This window comes from Leopardus geoffroyi, chromosome C1 (assembly GCF_018350155.1).
Source record: "Leopardus geoffroyi isolate Oge1 chromosome C1, O.geoffroyi_Oge1_pat1.0, whole genome shotgun sequence".
Taxonomy (NCBI): Eukaryota; Metazoa; Chordata; class Mammalia; order Carnivora; family Felidae; genus Leopardus; species Leopardus geoffroyi.
The window spans coordinates 127,706,705-127,726,370 of NC_059328.1; the positions used below are offsets into that span (position 1 = coordinate 127,706,705).

The 19,666-nt window shown below is 41.2% G+C and overlaps 1 protein-coding gene across 1 annotated transcript in view; it reads left to right on the plus strand.

Annotated features, from left to right (window-relative positions):
• Window positions 1-19,666, plus strand: part of THSD7B (thrombospondin type 1 domain containing 7B) — a 1,583,569-nt gene that overhangs the window by 10,689 nt on the left and 1,553,214 nt on the right. Inside the window, exon 2 of the mRNA XM_045479666.1 lies at window positions 4,295-4,474. The gene's annotated coding sequence lies outside the window, so the exon portion shown is untranslated. The remainder of the gene's footprint in view (window positions 1-4,294; window positions 4,475-19,666) is intronic.

The following is a 19,666-nucleotide window of genomic DNA, read 5'->3' on the forward strand; positions in this document are numbered from 1 at the left end:
AGTCATTTTGGAGGAGCACTGGTCCTGGCCAAGGCTGCCTGTTGGGTGTGGCAGGGTGGTAGCCACTTTGGGGAGGTGGTGCCTGCTGGAGCATGTGGGTTGGGTGGGGCAGGTCTGCAGGGCAACATTGGTAAGTTGAGTGGTGCAGCAAAGTAGATGGAGAGTGTCAGAATTGATTGGCACCTGCCACTGTTGGGCCAGCTAAGGTAAAGGAGGGGAAGAGAAATGGTGCCCACCAGCACCTCTCTTCCTGGACAAAGTTCTTACACATCCCTGCCTCTCTATACATGCCAGAAAAGTAATCAATAAATCACACATAGCCCAGGTGCTTTACAAACTGCTGCATCTGTTCTGGATCTCAGAGCAAATGAGATTGTGTGTGGGACCTTCATGTCTTGGTTTTTTCTTGCCCTCCAGTTTTTCCAAAGTTAAGCCCCACTGATTTTCAAAGCCAGATGTTGTGGAGGCTCATCTTCCTAGTCCAGATCCCTGTGACAGGGGTTGCCCAGTGTGGGGCTTGAACCCCTTGCTCCTCAGAGAGGACCTCTGTGCCTGTGATACTGCTTTTGCTGTGGGTCACACCAGGGTTTGGTGCCTGACAAGACTGCATCTCTCTCTCTCTCTCCTGCCCTTCTGGATGTGGCTTACTCTTTATATTTTTAGATGTGGAAGAGCTGTTATTCTAGTCTTCAGGTCATTTTCAGAAAGTTGCTGTATATTTAGTTGCATCCTTAGTGTGTCCATGGAAGGTGGTAAGTTCAGTACTTCCTACTCTGCCATTTTCCCCTTGCCTCTGTAACCCACTAAATTGTTACACGAATATTTTCAGAAGGACAATATTACAACCTTTTTACATATGGGGATATTGAGGCAAAGAGATGTGAAGTGACTTGACCATGATTGTAGAGCCGTTAGTTAAATGATGTATTTCAATTCAGGTAGTGTGGTGCCAGACTCCATGTTCTTTTTTTTTTTTAATTTTTAAGTTTTTATTTATTTATTTTCAGAGAGAGAGAGACAGAATGCACAGAGGAGGGGCAGAGAGTGAGGGAGAGAGAGAGAGAATTCAAAGCAGGGTCCTCCTTGTGCTGAGCATGGAGCCTGCTTGGGATTCTCTCTCTCTCCCTCTGTGCGTCTCCACTGCCCATGCACTCTTGCTCTCTTTCTCTCTCTCTCTCTCTCTCTCTCTCTCTCTCTCAAAAAAAAAAAAAAAAGGCCCTTTAGATTACTTTGATGCACACTCAAGTTTAAGAAAAGCTGGCGTGGTTATTAGGGATGTAGGAACTTGACTAGCTTGGGTTCATATCCCAACTGTACCACTTACCAGCTGTGTGATTTGGGGTTCTTTTAAAAGCCTTTTTGTGTTCCAATCTCCTCTTCTGTAAAATGAGGATAATCCTAGTTCTTATCTGTAGTTTTCTCTGGTGATAAATGAGTCCATCCGTATGGAATTTAGAACAGTGCTTGGTGCATAGTTAACACTCAACAAAAGTGAACTATGACTGTTATAGATAACATGTAAATGTTGAATCTGAATCTCATTTTAAATGATTGGGTTTAGAAAAAGAGATAGTAGCCAAGTGTATTAGAATTATTTGTAGAGTGAAGACCTGGGGACTCTCTTGAATAAGGTTGAATACTCCAATCCGTATTTTGGCTGCTTAAAACCCTTTTCCCCCCCTTACTTCCTGGTTTATGATTGTGATGTGGAAAATGTAGAAGGTGCCAAGTTCTTTGGAGTTTATGCAAATAATACATAGTGCACATTGTTATGTGGCTCTTCATTTTCTATGAAGGCTCCACTGTCATCAATTTTATATCCTGTTCCCACGAGAACTTCACCTTTTTCTTCCCTGCATTCCTTTCTTTTTTTTTTTTTTTTTTTTTCAACGTTTATTTATTTTTGGGACAGAGAGAGACAGAGCATGAACGGGGGAGGGGCAGAGAGAGAGGGAGACACAGAATCGGAAACAGGCTCCAGGCTCCGAGCCATCAGCCCAGAGCCCGACGCGGGGCTCGAACTCACGGACCGCGAGATGGTGACCCGGCTGAAGTCGGACGCCCAACCGACTGCGCCACCCAGGCGCCCCCCTGCATTCCTTTCTTGATTGATTGTCTAGTTTCTCATTTAGACAACTTACCCTCTTTCTCCATTGGCCCATTCAGAACCACCTTCTATTTAAAAAAAAAAAAAAAAAGAAAGAAAGTTTTCCATTGAGGCATCTGTATACTCATTTCCCTTGTTTTTCACGTGCCTTCTATCTGAGGCGATTCCAATTGTTTTACAGTGTGCAGCTGCTACTAGATACTAATGACATTTTCACTGGGTGAGTTGCATTTCCCAGCCTTGTTTCTGTATATTTGATTGTCTTCAGTATTTTATGTGAGTTGTAAACACACTGGGTAGAAACAACTCAATAAATGACAAACAGTAAAATGAATAATAAAAAGTTATAGTCTCATAAAAGGAGAATGAGTGGGGCCCCTCTCCCAAATAGAAGTGAGCCAGGGATATCAGTATGTTCAGAAAACTACCGGCTAGTTGCTACTTTGCTTTAAAAATATTCTTTTAGTCACAAACTTGTTTTCCCCTGCAGTGCACAGTTAATTTTCCCTTCTGCTTAGCTTCTTAATCACTCCAGGAAACACAGCCATTTATTTATCATCCACATCCCAAATCTTGGTGTCATTTCTTATTACTTATTTCTCTTCTCTCCAACATTGAAAAATCTACCAAAGTTTTTCTGCTATTGCCTTTTTAACATTATCCATCTCTAACTTATCTCAAAGACCAGACTTTATACAATTGTGGGGAACTGGAGAGTCAGGGTAAATAATAATTCATTTAGTTAGATTATCTCTAGTCTTACTTTGTAATTCCATACATGACTATAGCCATATCCAGAAATTCTATGAAGACTTGTAGACCTACATCCCCCAATAAATTGAAATGGAAAACACAAAGTGTAAAGTATATCACACTTTTAAAAGAACTGTATATGAGCCAGGAGATGTATATGAGCCACAAGACTCTGTGGGCCTCTTCTTTGACTTTTCCTATTTATTGTTCAGATGCTCTTCGTTATCTTCTGCTTTGCTCACTTTAACATAACACCTTTCAGTTTTTCATGATAAGTTCACCATTGTCACTATTTGGGGAGTATGTGGTTTTACTGTCTACCATTTCTTTAAGAAAAAGCTTTTACTTTTAGAAATGCTCTTTACTGAAAATTATTTTCTCCAACATAATGTCCTTTATCTATTCTCATTTATGCTTCTAAATATGACTTTGAGCCAAAGGAACTGTTTTCCGTATTGTGAAGAATAACCCTATGTAAATCATATATAAACAAGTTATGCTGAATCAAAACATTTAATTCCATTTATTTCTTCATTTTAGTAACTTTAGTGATCCAAACTCAGATTGGTCTTCCTCATTGAGTCACTCAATACAAACACTGTTAAGAAAATCTAATTTCTTACCATTCTCTGAGCTGTGGTAGATCATGTTTCTAAAGATGGCTACAACAATATCTCCCATCCCATATGTTCTTTTGCAGTGTGCTCCCTCATCAAGAATAGAGTTTATTGTCATTCCCTTTGAATCTAGACTGGTCAATGACCTATTTTGATCAATAGGATGGATCAGAAATGATGCTGTCTAAAATCCAAGGCTGGGCCTTAAGAAATCTGTACCTTCTGCCTTAATGTCTTGGAATGTTCTTTCTTAGAACCAGCTGCCATAGTGGGAGGGAGTCCTAGAAGCCATGTGAACAGATCTCATCAAGGAAAATCAAAGACCTTGGCCAACAACTCCAGCTGAACTTCCAGCTGGGATGTGAATCAGGCCATTTTGGTTGTTCCAGCCAACTCAGGACCCTAGCCAACACTCTATAAACTAGAGCTGCCTGATTAACCCATAGAAACATGGAATATAATAAATTGCTTCTGTTTTAAGCCACTACATTTTGAGGTGGTTTGTAATGCAACAGTACCTTACTGGACCACTGGGACTCTGCTGATCTTCTTTTTGAGGCCTTGTGCCAAGTTTACCAGCTTATGTCACCACCCTCAGACTTCTGCAAGGAAATATAACTTATTTTCTGGGTCTTCACCATCTCCTTTTAGCTTTGTGGACAAAATAGCCCATGCTTCAGTGAAATGGCCAAATGATAATACTAATGAACACTTTTTGAATGCTTATGATGTGCCAGGCACTGTTTTAGCTATAATATCTTTATTAATATATCTAATCTTTGGAACAATTTTTTGAGCTCTTATCTCCATTTTGCAGATAAGAAAACCAAGGCACAGAGAGGTGAAGTAACTTATCCTGTACAAAGTCCAACAGCAAGTGGAGTCACCATCAGAACTCAAGTATCAGGTTCCAGAGCCACATGCTTAGCCACTGTGATGTACTGCCTCCCATAAAAAAATGTCTCATGTTCATCAGGTTAATCCTAAAGTGCCTGAAGTAAGTGGAGTTTCTTTGACTTATGTTACCTGATCCTCTTACGTTGGTTAAGAAAGTCCTTTACTCTCCCTCTCTCTCTGCTCTCCCCCACTCATGCTCTCTCTCTCTCTCAAAAAAATAAAAATAAAAAATAAAAAATAAAATAAAAATAAATAAACAAACAAACAAACATACATTAAAAAAAAAAGTCCTTTAAGGTTTTGATTGCTTCATTCATGTATACTAGATTCTAGGCTGTGTCCTGTGCTGCCACTTATATTTAGAAAAGGTTAACGTTAGAAAAGTGTAAACCCTTGACTGTTTTTATGTTCACAGTTCAGGGCAGGATTGAGTGCCTGCATGGTTTCCCCAAGTTCCTCATCCCCACTGGGCCTCCTCCACAGAGGGCAGCAGAGTGACAAGCAGGCAGCAACCTGGAGGAGAGAGCAGAGAAGCAGTGCTGCTCTGGGCCAGAGCTCTTTACTCATTCTCCAGACCACAAGAGCCAGGCTGGAGCGCTGCACAGAGCCTCTCGGCACCTGTCAGACTGAAGGAAGGAATGACCTCCGCTTCTAATAACAGGGGCCAGAGACAGCCAAAGCCATGCTAGTTAGACTTAACAGTGGAGGGAGGCCTCTGTGCTTGTTAGGCAGTTGCGGCCCTAAGACAGGCTCCCAGGGCCACTTTCCAACTGGACTGCTGCCTTCCAGTCTCTCCTAGGCAGCCGTTTCAATGCAAAGGTGTGTGATTTTGCTTCAAGTAGTCTTGAAGCCCTTTTGCCTCCTATTCTTCCTGGTAACTGCCTCAGGAACTCTGAGGGAAGTAAAAAAAGCTAATTCCAGTATTCAATAGGTCTGCATTGTCATGCTGTATTCAGAGCAGGGGCTTTGGAGACAGATAGTTTTGGGGTCAGAGCCCCATTTTTGCTGCTGAATCACTATGTGATTTTGGGAAAATTGCTTTCTTCTTTCAGCCTCAATGACCTTAGCTGTAGAACAGGTTAGTGATATTTACCTTGTTTGGCTGTTGTGAGGAATAAGTCCTATGGGCAGAGCTCTTGGCCCCATACAAACCAAGCAACCATCAGGGTACCTATGAGTACATAGACAGTATATATTGTACATGTGTATAACCACGGGATACCATTTAGCCTTAGAGTGTAAGCTGGTGTTTCAGACTCTACTATATAATGGTTGCTCAGGAAAAAGGCAACTGCCACAATCTATTTTAGAAAAGTACTATCTTTTAGGCCCTTCCCTTTTACTTTCATCCCCTAGATGCTTTGGAAATGTGTAGTATAAAACTGACTTCTCTAATTTTAAAAGGTATCTAAGTCTTGATCGCATGTTAAAACAATTTTTTTTAACATTTATTTATTTTTGAAAGAGGCAGAGCATGTGTACGGGACAGGTAGAGAGAGGGAGATACAGAATCCGAAGCAGGTTCCAGGCTGTGAGCTGTCAGCACAGAGCCTGACGTGGGGCTCAAACCACAAACCACGAGATCATGATCTGAGCAGAAGTTGCATGCTTAACCGACTGAGCCCCCCAGGTGCCCCTTGATTGCATGTTCTTAATCTGAGGTTTACTGGTCTCCAGGAGTCCATGACCTCCTTGAAATGGTATGCAATATTTTGTGTGTCTACATGTATGTGCATTTTGGGGGAGGGGAGATGATTTATAATTACCAACAGGCTCTCAAAATGGTCCATGTTTGGACAAAAGACTGAAAACTCTAATATAGAAAGAGCCTTTTAAATCTTCTACTGAAAGTAACTTGGAGGCCTTCCCTGACTTAAGACAAAGCAGGCATAACTTTGGAAAACACTGGAAATGGATCCTGTCTTTCAGCCAAGGCCCAGTCTCTTTTCCCCAGTGTGTCTTTAACAGAGTAGGAGGCTGGCTGTTGCCACTGGCACAGGTAATGCCATAAAGACAGGACTCTGTGGATGAAGAGGTGTTGCCTTCTCTAATTACACCTCACAAAGACCAGAGCCTAACTTCAGCTGTACCTTCTGTCTCTGGGAAGTCATTTATGGAGCAAACCTATAATTAGGATTTGCTGCTTGAAATATAATTCTCAGGATGATGAATATCTAAATTATGTCCCCAGACACATACCTGAGGCAGAGCCCTAAGGGCTGATGGCCATAAGGGGTGCATGTGGTATTCATTCAGTGGAGATTAATAAATGAGGATGATATCACTCAGAATCTCTGAAGGGGCAGGTGTCCAAGAGGCCCTTTTGGCTTCTGCAGTGGGGCCTAACAGCCTGTGCACTGGGCTCCATAATTTATGCCTCTGGCACAGAATTTGCACAAAGCAGGAATAGCCACATCAGCATTTTGGGATTTAAGGCCAGCTTCTCTCTTCCACAGATCCTTTCTCCCAAATTGTAAGGATGATTCGGCTAATTAATTCTACTTTATTTCTAAAGAAAATGGTTGTTGGTATACCAAATAAATGAAAATACAGTTTTGGGGGAAGGGTTTTAAAATAATTTAAAAGTTCAATGGATGATGACTAAGTTTGTAGTTGTTATTGTTATATCTCTTTAATGGACAGATAATCTGTGAATTATGGAGTATACAATATAAGGTATATGGACTATATTAGGGAAATATTTTGACCCATATAAATACATTGAGATAAATGGTGGGTGCACCTGTTCCTAGCCTGTCTCAGGAATATACGAAACTCTGGCACAGGATGAACGTCTGTTGGTGTCATTGTGACAATAAGAAAACAAAGCTGGCACTGGGGTCAGGAAGTCTTTGGTGGGCGGGGAGCCACCGTCTGCAGCCAGAGCCCAGCCGGCTGTGTGTTCTGATGTCCATCAACCAGGAAAGGGAATCTAAGGTTTCCAAATGATTTTACCCCTTCACAAAGCTGCTGTAAAATAAAATACAAATCCTTCCTGAATGTTCCTAGCTTTCCTTCCTTTAGGAAGTTTTCGGTCAATGGGAAACAAAGTCTTATTCAAAGGATTAAAGCCATAGTCATTCTATTGTTTATAGCTTCAGTAATGTGGCTTTCCTTCCACAGACAAAATTTCCAATTCACAGATCATCTAAAAAACAGGAAATTTGGGGGAAACACGTGCTTATGATAACAAACAAGGGATCTAGCATGAGGTATAGAAGTTTATGCAAGGTTTTTTAAGGTTTTAAGGTTTTGTTTTTTTTTTACTACAGTGTTTCTGGATGCATTCTAGGAAGATTTTTCCTTAAAGGAGAAAGCCATATGGTCTATAACATAAAACTACTCCATTCCCGCTTCCACCCCCAGAGAGAGGAGGGGCAGGGAAGAGGGGAGGCAGATTCTGGCTGTATTTCCTTTCTTTCTTTCTCTTTCTTTCTTTCTTTCTTTCTTTCTTTCTTTCTTTCTTTCTTTCTTTCTTTCTTTCTTTCTTTCTTTCTTTCTTTCTTTCTTTCTTTCTTTCTCTCTCTCTCTCTTTCTTTCTTTCTTTCTTTCTTTCTTTCTTTCTTTCTTTCTTTCTTTCTTTCTTTCTTTCTTTCTTAAAGTTTATTTTGAGAGGGAAAGAGTGCTCGAGGGGGAGGGCCAGAGAGAGGAATTCAGAGAGAGAGAGAAAGAGAGAGGGAGAGAGAGAGAGACAGAGAGGGAAAGAATCCCAAGCAGGCTCCACACTGTCAGCGAGGGTTGGGGGGATTCCAACTTACTAACTGCGAGATCATGACCTGAGCCGAAGTCAAGAGTCAGACACTTAACTGACTGAACCACCCAGGTGCCCTGGCTGTATTTTCAAGTTTGTGCTCCAGGCAGTGCTGCAGAGCCAAAGACTTCTCCCTGGTCTGCCTGCGGGTTGTTAGTCCTTCATTTCTCTTCTTTTTCCAGCCAAGCCCCAGGCCTTTACCTGGGGAATGGAGGGAGAAGGGCCAACAACTTTTGTTAGCGGGGCTGGAGTGAATACGTAAGAGAGGGAGGGGCAGGCATCTTTGAGCTCTGGCTGTGGGCACTAGCCACAGGGAGCCATAGGAGGTTAAAGAGGTTGTGGAAACAGTCACTACTTTTTTTTTTTTTTTTTTTAAGTTTATTTCCTTTTTTTTTTTTTAAGTTTATTTATTTTGAGAGTGAAAGAGAGAGAGCGGGACAGGGGCAGAAGGAGAGAGAGAATCTTAAATCTTAATCTCTCAGTGCAGAGCCCAATGCAGGGCTGGAACCCATGAACTTTGAGATGGGCTGCTTAACTGACTGAGCCATCCAGGCGCTCCAACAGTCACTACTTTTGCAAGCAGAGGGAAAGCAGAGCTGGTGGGACCAGGAGGAAGCAGCAGCACTAAACCGTGAGAACAGACTAACTCTGGAAATCTATTCCAGCTGCTTCTAAATAAACTACCAAGAGAATTCTTTTTTTTAATTCAGATTCTTTATTTTGGTGACAATGTTTTAGTCTCTGTATCTGTATCCTAGAAGGAGGACCATAGTTCCTCCTGAATAATAATTTTTAGTGTCTGGAATTCCCCAACATCATGATTTTTCCCTAGTTCCCCATCTTCCACCATTCTCTTTAGCTTTTATCCACCCTTCAGGGAAGATGGCACTTTTCCCTGATTGAGGGATGACAGAACCTATTTTCTTCTATGCTTTTGCTACTCAAGGTGTGCTCTGGTTCCCAGCAGCATCTAGCTTAGTAGAAATTCAGACTGCCTGTCCCTTTCCTATGACCACCGAGTCAGAGTCTGCATTTAAGGGGATTCCTGGTGATTTGCATACACATTAAAATTAGGGAAGGGCTGGTCTATACCCTACTACAGACCTGACTAATAATTTACAACCACCAACGCCTACAGGATCCTATATTCACTGACCCTGACCACTAGTCCAGTCTGATCTCACACCACTCTATGCTCATTTGCTAATCCCAGCCTCCAAGCTTTTGCATTCCCTGTTCCCTCTGCCTGGAGTGCTCTTATCCCCTCAGTACAGCTAACTCCTTTATTTCATTACTTCATATAGAGACCACTCTGTATGAAGAATCACCCACAACCCAGCCACTGTCTATCCCATTGCTCTGTTTCATACTTTTTTTTTTTAATTTTTTTTTCAACGTTTATTTATTTTTGGGACAGAGAGAGACAGAGCATGAACGGGGGAGGGGCAGAGAGAGAGGGAGACACAGAATCGGAAACAGGCTCCAGGCTCTGAGCCATCAGCCCAGAGCCCGACGCGGGGCTCGAACTCACGGACCGCGAGATCGTGACCTGGCTGAATTCGGACGCTTAACTGACTGCGCCACCCAGGCACCCCTCTGTTTCATACTTTTTAATGGCACTTGTTATCTGGAATCATTTTATTAATTCCTTTTTGGGTATGTTTTGTGGAGAGTTTTATTTTCAGTGCCCAAGGCACTGGCACATTGAGGTGCTTAGAAAATACTTATTGGATCAGGAATGAGATTTTGGGGATCATGAACAGTGAAGAGCTGTGCCCAGAGAATTATATGGTAAGATCAGGAATCCTCTGAACCAACTCAACAGCTATCAGTCAATTGGCCTAAGATCAATACTTTTGAGTCCCAGAAAGAAAGTTCACAAAGCCTAGTCTTCACACCAGTAGCATTCCCACAGGGAAATTCCTACAGGGAACTTGGTAGAAAGGCAAATTCTTGGGCCCCACCCCAGACATACTCACAAACTGATTCATAAACTTAAAGATTACCTTAAATTGTTAAGTCCAGCAACCTGTGTCTTAACAAGGCCTTTAGATGTTTCTGATGCATTGCCCTAGACAATATCAACATCTTACCTGTGTGGAGAACCCATAGTGTTCAGAGCCCTTTCACATACATCACTATGCTTCTAGACTTTAAAAAAAAAGCCCTGGGAAGTAGGCAAGGCAGGTGTCATTCCCATTTCACAGATGAGGAAACTGAGCCCTAAGAAATGATTCCATTTGCTTATGGTCATATAGTTTTATCAGAGTCACCTGGGATACCTAGGCCTATTTCAGACCTATGGGAATGAGAATCAGTGAAGGTAGGGCTCTGAAATCTGGATTTAAAAAAGAAATAAGCTTTCTAGGAGATTATGAAGCTCCTAAAAGTTTGAGAACTAATTATGCTAGAGAATAGACAAATGAGAATTAGAACTCATAGCCCCTTGTTGCTGATATACTTCTCTTACAGGGTCTTGAGAAGAATAAGCACAAATGATACTGAACTTCACTGAAAAGAGTTAAACCAAAGTCCCAATAATTCCATAACTTTTATTAGACTCTGACTCTATTTATTACTCTTATGGATTATGAGATAAAGCCCATGCTGTCAGCTCAGAGCTTGCTTGGGATTCTCTCTCTCTCTCTCTCTCTCTCTCTCTCTCTCTCTCTCTCTCCTCCACCCCCCCCCCCCATGAAATAAATAAATAAACAAGCATTTTTTAAAAATACTTTACCTGTTTGGTGTACTCCTGTAGTCCTTTACCAACTGTTGTACTTAATTTCCTTTGCTTACATCTTCTAGTTAAGAAGAAAATTTTAGAAAAATAAAGTCTTTAAAGCTAAAAGCTACAGTTGTTAAAGCAATCATTACAACCTCAGACATCATTTATTTACCTGGCTAGCCTGGAAAAGATTAACTTTTAAAAGGACTTCTCCAAACTGTCAGATAACTCCCAAGTGTCTCCTGCTCAACCAACTCCCACAAACTCGAGACTCATAAATTCAACTGTATGTGGAACAGTTCTCTTCTGAATGTCCTGCAGATATCTTAAGTATATCCAAAACCAAATTCATTACTAAGCCACCCATTCTTCCTCCTGGATACACTCTATAAGCTAATAACTATACCATTCACTGCATCATACTGGCTAGAAATCTAGGCATTGTCTCTGGATTCCTTCCTTCCTCACTCTGCATAGCCAATCACTCCTTTCATTTTACTCCTTAGATTTCTCTCTAGTCCCTGTCTTCCTCTTCATCTCTACCACAGCTCTACCTCAGACCTTCATCATCTCTTGCTGAGGCCCCTTTGATTAAGCTTCTACCTGACTTCATTTCCCACCGTTCCTTTCTTCAGTGCTGCTGAACTGCTTTCACTACTCAGTGAGGTTTTGTGCTTAGGTGCCTTTGCAAGTGCTACTGCTGCTCCACTGATTTTTCTTTCCTCATTTCTTGTGTATGGCAAGCATGTTTTTCATGGTACTTCTCGATGTTCTCTTCTATATGAAGTCTTCCCTGTGAACTCTTGTAAAGTGGACCATTCCCTACTTTGTGCTCCCAATCTAACATCTAGTCTGCCTTCATTATAGTACCTCACTCACTAGGTTGCATGACTGCTTATACTTTTTTCTCCCTCAGCAGAGCATTAGCTCCTTGAAGGAAGGGAACATGTCTTATTAATGTTTGAATCCCCATCTCCTAGCACAGAACAGGGTCCATCAGATATACTCAAAAATGCGTTCAGTGAAGACCTGGCTAGATTTCTGAATTCTAGAGATGGTTGAGGATAAGAGGAACTGAAATGTATTGACAACTATTATGTGTGAAGAGCTTAACACCCATTATGTATCTAATTTTTACCAATACTAGTTTGAAGTAAATATTATCTTAATAATATACGTGTTGAAACTTACACTCAAAGTAATTAAATCACTTGCTTGAAGTCTCAGTTCGTAAGTAATAGTGCTTGGAGTTGAATTCAGGCTTTTCTAGTTCCAAACTCCATGCCCCTCCAGCCATCTCATGTCACCTCTAGTCGTGCCTTAACATAAGCCATAGGTTTTAAAATGACTTCATGCTCTGTTTGCAAAATGTTAAAACATATTATCTCAAAGAATAGTGGTGGGGCACCTGGGTGGCTTGGTTGGTTAAGTGTCCAACTCTTGATTTCAGCTCAAGTCATGATCTCATGGTTTGTGAGATTGAGCCCTGCGGTAGGCTCAAAGCATGGAGCCTGCTTGGGGTTCTCGCTCCCTTCTTTGCCCCTCCCCAGAGATGCATTCTCTCTCTCTCTCTCTCTCTCTCTCTCTGTGTCTGTCTCTCTCGAAATAAATAAATAAAAGTTAAAAAAAAAAAAAGAGTAGTGGTGGGGCACCTGGGTGGCTCAGCTGATTGAGTGTCCAACTTCAGCTCAGGTCATGATCTCATAGTTTGTGGGTTCAAGCCCCACATTGGGCTCACTGCTGTTCATGTGGAGCCGGCTTTGGATCCTCTGTCCCCTCCCCTCTCTGCCCCTCCCCTGCTCTGTCTCTCTCTCTCTCAAAAAAAAAAAAAAAAAAAAAAAAAAAGAGTGGTGGTGATATTATGTGTAATAGGTAGTCTCCAAAGATGATCCCTAATGAGCCCTGTCCCCTGATATTCATGCCCTTTTATAGTTCTCCTCCCATGTATCTAGGCTTATTCTGTGTAGACAGTAGAATCAAACAGAAGTTGGGGCATAAGAATCCTTGCAGTGTGCACTGAAATGCTTGTTTCAGGGAAAGGCAGCTGCCATGTAACAGATCTGACTCCCTGGAACCACCATGTTGTAAGAAGTCCATCTTGTCCACATAGAAAGAGACCTTTGACCAGCCCCCAACTTTGCCAGCCCACCTCAGGTCCCAGACATGTGAATAAAGAGGCCCTCTTAGATGTTCAGCCCCAGCCACCATCTGATTACACCTGCATGAGGAGCCAAATATTATTCTCTCTCACAGAATCATGACAAATAATAATACATTGTTCTCTGAAGCCACTCAGTCTTGTGGCGGTTTGTTAGGCAGCAATAGGAAACTAAAACATCATGGCTTTTTTTTTTTTTTAAGAAAATGAACCTAATATTTATAAGCACAGCTTATTAAGCTTCTTTTTGTTTCCTTTTATATAAGTACAGTCTGCAATATAAGTAGATTTCTAGCTCAGTCCTTAACAAGGTTTATGACCTTGAGCAGAGCAAGTCTCTATAAAACTGTCACTGAGCTTCTCTTGCCTCAGTTCTAAAATGAAGGGCTTTACTAGTTAATCACTAAAGTCCATTCTAGTTCCACAGTTGTATCGTTCTCTTCAAACTATCAGAGAAAAACTGAATCCTTGTCTGACAAGTTTTAACTTGCAGTAAAATTTTACAGGCACAAGAGTTTTCAGCAAAGCAACCAATGCCAGAGAAGTGCTGACTCAGCACAATGCTGTCTGTTAGCAGGAGAAAAACCCACTCAGGAGCAACTGTAAATCTGATCCTTTCAGCTCCTTCTCCCTGAAGCAAAATTCAAAGAGATGATTATCTGTAACAAAACACTTGAAAGAGGATTCTCAACTTCTTAAAAATCTGTCACTGAAGTCTGTGGGTGACTTCAGATCTTTTGGCGGACTATTCAGCACTGCATGGTTGAATCAGTCTCCGGAAGATCCCTACACACAAATGCTAAGTTTAGGGCAAGTGGACTGAGTGATTCCTAGAGGAAATAAACTCTCGCCTGAGAACAACAGCTGAAGTAAAATCCCATAAGCCAGGAAAACAGTCACACAATCACAGTAACAGGTGGTCAGTTTCAAAACAAATTTCAAGGTCTGACTTGTGTGGCACCTGCTCTAGAACCACAGACAGCAGTGTAACTCTGTCTGGGTTTGAGTTAGGTCATCCCTGCCACACTAAAGGAAGATTAACTACCTTTATTAGCTGAGCTAAGGCATGGTAGGTTAGGTGACCGTCTCTGTAGTAACCCTTGGGTTCCCTGTCAGAAAGGACGAGGGAATGAGAGAATTTGGGAATCAGAAGGGAATGTGGCGATTGGCTGGTTTGATGCCCTTGATAGCTGAGCGAAGTGAAGCCCAGACAGGTACAGATTTGCTCAAGGTCACATGACCTATGGAAGCAGACCCCTCCACCCCCAATTTTATTAGGAAAAATTTCAAATACACAGCAAAGAATATTCGCAGGGAACACCATCACCTAGATTATACTGTTACCATTTCATTAAACTTGTTTATCACATATCTATCTGTCTAACCATCCTTTGATCCTTCTACCTTATTTTTTGGATGCATTTCAAAGTGAACTGCAGACATCTATACTCTTTCCCTTAAAGCAGCATTATGTTTTATCATTATTTGTCTAATTGTTTGATACTTCAGTTTTCTTTATGTTATGAAACCAGCCAAAATTAGAAAAAAAAAATCACTGGACACAATGTAAGTTAGCATTAGCTAGCTTGAAACGCAACCCAACATCCTAACTCCAGGGCCCTTCAGGATTCTTCCTAAGAGCAAATTCTAGAGAAGGCAGAAATACTGATCAGTATACAACACTGCATATGCTGCTGCTCCTACCTAGAATCCTGCTTTTGCCTGTTCCCCCAGGAATGACCTCACATGTCTGCAAGTAACAGAGGCTACTGTTACAAATGTAGTCCTGTTTTAGGAGGAAACAGTTATTTAAAAAAATCTGAAATGCCACCTCATTCCCAATGCCTTTCCTGAACCCTGAGTTTTGAGCTTTCTCATTTGAACCCTCACACACCTCCCTTGCCACTTTTCCTGCTTCATTCAACCCTTTTACAATTTAGTATGTCTTTGTTTATCACTGGTACTGCTACTGCTACTGCTATTACTATGGTTAATTCCTCTATGTGAGGGACCATACCTTAAGACATATTTCTGTATCTCCTGAAGCTCCTTACATAGAGTCAATGTTGAACATTAACTGACTTCAAACTTCAAATCAGGGGCGCCTAAGTGGCTTAGTCAGTTAAGCACCTGACTCTTGATTTTGGCTCAGGTCATGATCTCCAGGTTTATGAGATTAAGCCCTGGTGGGGCTCTGCACTAATGGCACAGAGCCTGCTTGGGATTCTCTCTCTCCCTCTCTCTCTCTGCCCCTCCTGTGCTCATTCTCTCTCTCTCAAAATAAAATTCAAATCAATGTTTGGGCAGTTTTGTGAAAATTAGATCTTAAGGACCTGAGGGATTTGTTTAAGTGCAGATTTTTGGACCTCCTACTCTCAGAAATGCTGACTCAGTAGGTTTGAGGTGGGGTCCAGGAAGCTGCAAGCAGCTTTAGCAAGTACCCCTGGTGATTTCAATGCAGGTAGCACAGAGATTATTCTTGGAGAAATCTGCTCACAGGTATGAATTACCACTGGCTTTATCCATTTTTAAACCAACAGGCCCAATCTACCCGTTCCTTTGCTGGATCCGGGAATAAAGGTGTGGCTGTCACCGTGGGATGTGACAGTCATGGCATCATCCCTCACCACATCATGTGCTGTCAGTCACCACTTCTGCTGTTGCCACCAGCCCCCGAGTTTCCCTTTGTCACTTCCCCCTTGCCACCACCAACTGCCACTACCTCTCTTGCCCCTCACCCTCCAAGGCTGAGTCAGATCCACTGCGGAGCACTTGAGGAAACACATTTTTGAAGACAGGATGAGGGTGTTCACATTCTACATTCACAGCCTCATGTCAGGGAGAAAAGGAACACCTATTTCTGACCATGGCTTCTTCAGAAGTTCTGCAAACCTGGTTAGAAAGTTGGGCCCGTGGTTTGGAGTTCCTGCTGCCTTTGATTTTACAATGAGTGGAAACCGAAATTGAGTAACAGACCTCTTGCCCAAGCATTAAGGGCCACCACAAAGCATAGAGCAATCAATGGAACAGGAGCTCATAAGATGCAGTCACTCCCTCCTCCAGGCCCAGTGTTTCTGTGCAGGGAATGCCAATTGCACTTATCTCCAGTGTCTGGTATTAACAGTACTTTTTATATATGCTGAAATTTACTTTTTAGGTGCCCAAAGGATAGTAGTAAGAAAAACTATGGACCAGAGAGTTGTTTCATGAAGCATAAACTGAAATATGTTTTGAGTTGAATATACTTGAAATCATTTTCTTCACAGCATTGTCTTTTTTAGTTCAACGTATTTCTTTATTGTGGTAGTTCCCAAACTTCAACAGGCATCAGATTCATCTGAAGGGCTGGATCTCACTCAGACTTTCTGATTCTCTAGGTTTGGGAGGGGCCAAGAATTTGCATTTCTAACAACTTGCTAGATGATGCCAACTCTGCTGATCTGGAGATCATGCTTTGGGAAGCACTGCTCTAAGAGAAAGTAAAATGGTGCTACTTAGGCTATTTGCTGATCTGCCTGCCTTGTCTTCTTATATCACAATGGCTCATAGCAGTGATTCTTAGCCCTAGCTGCCCATTAGAATTACCTGTGAAGCCTTTTAAACAAAAAGTCTGGGTAGCATGCTCAGACCCTACCTTAGACCCAAATAAATCTGTAGCTCTGGGATTGGGCCTGACAATTTTTGAGAAAGATCCCTGGATAATTCAAATGGGCATCCATGATTGAGAACCACAGGCGTATAGCAAATTCTGACCTTGTTCTGTGTTAACATACGATTCTCATTTGACAAATATTTATTGACCACTCAATACATGTGGTAAAAAATGACAAAGTATCTAAGAAATGGTCCCTGACCTCAAGCAGAGATAGATCACATACCCAAACATTTAAACAAAAAGCTGGTGTGTGGTGAGTGCCAATTAGAAAAATAAACCTTTACTGAAAACCGAAGGCTAGATGATCCAAGGTAAATCAATGCTGTACTAGAGCCTCACATTGTTTGCGATAAGTTATGTATGCCTTTGCCACACAGGAAACATATTCCTTTGGTGGGGGAAATTGCTCATTTATTGGTTCATTGAGGATGCTCCAACTGATTCACCATGGTAGGTGTGATTGAACCATGGAATTGATAGAACATTAAATCAATAGCTAGTCAGCTGGCAACTATTCCTCTGCTAAGTATGCTATTAAGGTTCCATTTCACAAACCCTGTGCTCAACAGAAGTGAAGATTTTCAGTGGAGAAATAAAACAAGAATTATGTTTAGAAACCACTTCAATCTGGAATTTTAAGTAAACATTTCTTAAATATGTAGAAAAAATACTTGAATTTATTTGTGAATTAAAAGCTAAGGATCTTAAAAAATGTGCACTTATTTACATCCACTGGAATACAAAATAATTTAATGATTCAGTGATAGCTGGCCCATGAAGGGAGAGTTTATAGAAATGAGAAAATATCCTCTTCGGATATTACTTATGTATTAATGGCATTATTTAATTCATTGTGCTCTTTAATTCAGTTACTTTTTTTGAAATCTTCTTTTCATGTGGGGGACTTTTCCCAAGAATAAGAGATCCCAAGGACAACAAAAAGATAATTGTTTTCAAGAAAAGGAAATACTTTTTAAACTGTTACATTTATTTCCATTAAAAAACACTGGAGGCAGCATTTTAGGCATTGTGGGAGATAACATGAATATGACAAAATAACTGGCTCTCAAGGAAACTTATAACCTAGTAGAAGGGAAAGATAAGTACCTATTTGAAGCAAAATATGATACATGCCTTCAGAGAAGAATAAATTTTAATGAGGCTTCAAAGAGCTGGAAGAAAAGGAGGTCAGGGTTCAAAGAGCCTAAGATAAGGCGTAGAACTGGGCTGCTGGTGCAATGCATTACTGCACGGCCAATTTTCAAAGGCCAGCTGTTCCCAGTCAAACGAAGACAGAAGATGAGGGTGGATGCAATCAATGGAAAAATCAGGCCACCCTCCCTTATTTTCCTGGCAATGTAGTTTCAAGATCAATAGTTTTACAATCTCATTTCAGGAAGCAGATGAAAATGAATCTGATGCATTTTCTTTAGTTCACTTCTTACTAACAAAATCCAATTTAAAGGATTTTATATGTTGGCTATATGGCCACTAATATTTAATAAAAATGTCTAACCTCATTAGTATAATCAAAGAAATGACAATTAGAATAACAATACAATGGCTGTTTTTGGCTGATCAAATTGACAAAGGTTTTATTTATTTTTTATTATTTTTTAACGTTTATTTATTTTGAAAGGGAAAGAGAGTGCTTGTGTGCAGGAGGGGCAGAGAGAGAGGGAGAGAGAATCCCAAAGGGCTCTGCACTGATAGCAGGGAGCCTGATGTGGGGATCAAACTCACAAACTACGAGATCATGACCTGAGTTGAAATCAAGAGTCAGATGCTTAACCAATTGAGCCACCAGGTGCCCCTCAAATTGACATAGATTTTAGATGACTACCAAATGTTGGGGCCTCCTCCTCCTGCCTGTAGAGTGCTCTTGGTTCTGCCTTGTTTGCCATAGCTGGAGGACAACCCATATTCTACAGTTATCAATTCTAGGAATATATTCTAAGGAAATAGTATATATATGTGCAAATACTCATGTATGAAAATATTCCTCAGTGCTTTGTTGATTATTGGGAAAAATCAGTAAAGCAATAGGCCCAACAATAGGTTAATAAATATAAAATGTATTAGGCTAGGAAAGGAACAGTAGTGGTGCACTCACCTGGAAATCTAGAAACCGTGGTCTATAAAAAAAAATCTTCCTGAGTGTTTTAGGTAAGTCAGTCCCTTCTACCCAAGATCAATCCCCTTCCCTTCATTATCCCCTCTTCAGATATTCTGTATTCCTCCAAATAAGACCAGGTGCTTTATGTGCCCTGATTTGTCCTCTACATTTTTTCTGCCTCCTTGCCATTGCTCATGCCTTTCTCTGTGTCTGAATGCCTTTCTTTAATCTCTGAGGTCTCACATCTTCAAGACCCAGTTTTGTAAGCCCCCTACGTGATGCGATAATGATATTCCTCTACATCAGCTAGACAGAAGGGTTTATTCTCTTCTTGTACCATCAGAGCAATTTGGTTATCTTCTATGGCCCTTTTCACCCTCTGTACTATATTAGAATGATCTGAATATATATACTTTATTTTCTCTATTAGATTTTGAACTAACTGAAGATAAGGGCCAATCTTGCTCAGATTTATATCCCCTCATAGTTATAAAGCATGTTGGGTATGGTTGTTGAATGAGGGAATGATTGAGTAAATGCTACAAAAATGCACTTGAAGCCAAATTCTAATGTTCTCCATAGACATAGGATGAACTTGACTAGTGCTGAAGATGCTCTTTGGTGCCTCCATTTTGTATGGTACGGGGCCTGAAACCTTCCATCTGAGCCATGGTGATGAGAACAGTGAAGACCAGGACTGAGGAGGAGTGGTCTGAGGGGGGAGGCCAGGATGATGAACCAAAACTACAATTGTCCCCCATCCTTACTTCCTCCCCTACCCAATTATTGGAAGAGCAATAGGTTAGAATTTTAACAAGGAGGGAAAACTGATGAAGACTTTTGCAAAGGAAAGTAAGCACTTCTGATCAGTTATCAGTTCTTTGACC